Source organism: Dipodomys spectabilis, unplaced genomic scaffold (assembly GCF_019054845.1).
Source record: "Dipodomys spectabilis isolate Male_0828 unplaced genomic scaffold, ASM1905484v1 ptg000578l, whole genome shotgun sequence".
Classification (NCBI taxonomy): Eukaryota; Metazoa; Chordata; class Mammalia; order Rodentia; family Heteromyidae; genus Dipodomys; species Dipodomys spectabilis.
This window is the reverse complement of record NW_024871255.1, coordinates 705,001-708,295: the sequence shown is the minus strand read 5'-3', so window position 1 is coordinate 708,295 and position 3,295 is coordinate 705,001. Positions and strand designations below refer to the sequence as shown.

The 3,295-nt window shown below is 64.4% G+C and overlaps 1 non-coding gene across 1 annotated transcript; it reads right to left on the bottom strand.

Annotated features, from left to right (window-relative positions):
* Positions 1 to 2,835: 2,835 nt before the first annotated feature.
* LOC122100485 lies at positions 2,836 to 2,988 on the bottom strand. Its single transcript, XR_006146170.1, has one exon. It is a non-coding gene; the product is annotated as a 5.8S ribosomal RNA (ribosomal RNA).
* Between the last annotated feature and the right edge of the window lie 307 nt (positions 2,989 to 3,295).

Genomic DNA, 3,295 nt, shown 5'->3' with positions numbered 1-3,295 from the left:
TGAGAAAACCAGCCTTTTATGTCCTTCTCTTCCAGGCCCAGGCTGGCTGACCCCTAGAGAGACTGCCTTCTTTTCATAGAAGGGGTGGGTGGGGATGATGATGTGCCTCGTTGGAGTATGGGGCCCATGCATAGGCAGGCAGGCAGGCAGGCAGGCAGGCAGGCAGGCTTGGAGTGGGACCGTTGTGTGTTGGAGCACCAGTAGCTCAAGCCCCAGGATTGACTGGCAAGTCGAGAGGAAACGGAGGGAGGGAGTGTGGGGGGCGGGCGGGCGGGCGGGCGGGCGGGAGAGAGAATTCAAACAGAGAGAGAGAGAGAGAGACAGACAGACAGATAGACCGACAGACAGAGACAAAGAGAGACAGACAGACAGAGAAATAGAGAAACCGAGAAACAAGAGACAGAGAGGTGGTGAATTGGTCCGACTGGCCTACATGCTCTGTCGCATCCGATCTTTGAGTTTCCTCCCTCCCCCCGGCCCCCCCCCCCCCCGCTTTGGATGTGTGTGCGCGCGCGGGTGCGCGCGCACGCGAGCACGCACGCACGCACACAGAAACACGGAGATGCCCTCTGCCCCCTCTTCTCTCCTCTCCAATTCCCCCCCCTCGCCCCGGTCAGGCACCAGAAATGAGATCCCTCCCCTTCGCCTATTGCGTCGTCAAATACAAACAAAAGGCAGTGTGAGATTCAAGCAAATTTGTTTTATTTTGTTCCGAGGGTAGGGTTGTGAATTTTGATGCGGGGGGGGGGGGGGGGGGCGGAGGGCGGTGGGGGGGGAGGCAGAGGTCGTGGTCGAGTAATCGCCTGCGGGGGAGGTGAGGATGGACGGTTATGCCACCTGCATACGTACACACCGACGGGGCAATGGATGGCTCGCGTTCTCCTCTGGCTGTCTGGTTTCTGCTGAGTGCTTCAGGTATCACCATCTGGTCAGGAAGCAGGGGTTGGAAGATAAAGAGATATTAAAGAGAGATTAGGAGCAAGCCCGAAGGCGGGGGTGGGGGGGTTGGGGAGTTGAGTGGAGGGGAGGGGAGGAGGAGAGAGGCGGATCTATGGAACGAACGACTCCTCCCCCTCCCCTTTCCCACCCCCAACACGACGGCTGTCAAAACCCTGCCCTCCTTCCTGTCGTCACGGTTACGACAGAGGAAAGACAACTGGTCGACCGCGGTACCGCCAGGGCGCGGCGGGAGGGAAGGAGGCCGCGGGCGCCCCTGACCGGGGCCCCAGAGACTAAGTCCAAAACGGGATGGACAACTGGTCGACCGCGGTGCCGAAGTGAGGAGGGAAATGGGTCAAGTCCCCGCGTGGCAACTGGTCAACCCGATTCCTCTCGGAGAGAAAGACGGAGGAGGGGGCGCTCGGGCAGCCACCCTCTCCACCGCGGACGGGTGTGGGCCGGCGTATGGAGAGACGGGGTGGAGAAAAAGCGAACGGATGGACGGGACCGCCCGTCTCCATGGCGCCGGGGACGCGGAACGGGAGCCACCACCCCCGGTCCCACCCGCCCGACACCCCCGACCCCCCCTCCCGCTGGAGCGGGTGGAGGGCGGGGGTCGCGCGAGCAGGTGGAGGGGTCGGGAGGAACGGGGAGTGGGAAAGATCCGCTGGGAGACCACCGGCACGGCTGGACTCGCGCCGCTGGGTTGAATCCTCCGGGCGGACTGCGAGGACCCCACCCGTTTACCTCTTAACGGTTTCACGCCCTCTTGAACTCTCTCTTCAAAGTTCTTTTCAACTTTTCCTTACGGTACTTGTTGGCTATCGGTCTCCTGCCGGTATTTAGCCTTAGATGGAGTTTACCACCCGCTTTGGGCTGCATTCCCAAGCAACCCGACTCCGGGAAGACCCGGGACTTGCGCGCCGGGGCCGCTACCGGCCTCACACCATCCACGGGCTGGGCCTAGATCAGAAGGACTTGGGCCTGCCACGAGCGGCGCCCAGGAGTGGGTCTTCCGTACGCCACATTTCCCGCACCACGCCGCGCGGCGGGGATTCGGCGCTGGGCTCTTCCCTGTTCACTCGCCGTTACTGAGGGAATCCTGGTTAGTTTCTTTTCCTCCGCTGACTAATATGCTTAAATTCAGCGGGTCGCCATGTCTGATCTGAGGTCGCGTCTCAGAGGAAGGAAGGCAAAGGGCAGTGGTGGCGCACCTGAACATCGTCCTGGCCCGGCGGAATGGCTCTAGTCGCACTAGGGAGGCAGCGGCAGAGGCGGTGGTGGCAAAGGGGGAAAGCCACGCCCCCGCGGCACTGGAAGGCCCCGCGGCCCGACGACCGTCCAGGGGACGGCGGGGGTGGGACAAGAGCCAGCACAAGAGGGGATGGACGTGGACAGGACCCGGGGCCGGCACGGCAACGCGGGCGGCACGCGGGGAACCCTCCCCGGGGAAGACGCGTGCGTCTGGCGGATGGCACGACCGCGGCGTCCCGCGGGACCATCCACCTCGGCGTGCGAGTCCGCAGGGCACGGGGGCCCACAACGCGCTCGCTCGCGGCCGTTGGCCGCAGCACGGGGCCGCCCTGACCCGACTCGAGCGCCCAGCGCGAAAACGTCATCCCCCAGTTCGGGCACCGCGGAACACAGTGCGGGGCGGGACAGACAAGACCCGGCCGCGGGCTCGTCTCTGCGCGGATACCAACCCCCCCTTCCGGGATGACCGCTCGCTCACTCGCTCGCTCGCTCTAAAAGCCAGACGGGACTGCGAAACGACGACCGCCAGAGTCTGAACTTAGGGGGATGGAGGGCCCCTGAAAGGTGGCCCTGCGAAGGGACACCCCCAGCCACGCCACCCTGCGGGGCAAGGCAAATCCTGGGGGGCGATTGATCGTCAAGCGACGCTCAGACAGGCGTAGCCCCGGGAGGAACCCGGGTCCGCAAGTGCGTTCGAAGTGTGGATGATCAATGTGTCCTGCAATTCACATTAATTCTCCCAGCTAGCTGCATTCTTCATCGACGCACGAGCCGAGTGATCCACCACTAAGAGTCATATGAATCGGGTCGTGGCCCGACACGGGGCACACGCGGCTGGCATGGCGCTGTTTTCCTGGTCCCGCACCCCCAAACCCGAGAGGGGAGAGGAGGGCGTGGGCGGGTCGCCTCGGGCCGGCCAGAAGAGACAGAACAAGAACGAGATGGAGGGGGTCAGACAGACGAGACACAGGGACGGGGACGCCCGGCGCCATGGCCACGCCAGCGCGGGCGGCATGGCGGGCAGACGCTCGGACGCCCCCGACCCCACAGGCGCCCCAGGGGTGCCCACCCCCAAAGCCCGGGCTGCGGGAGAAGCGGCCTG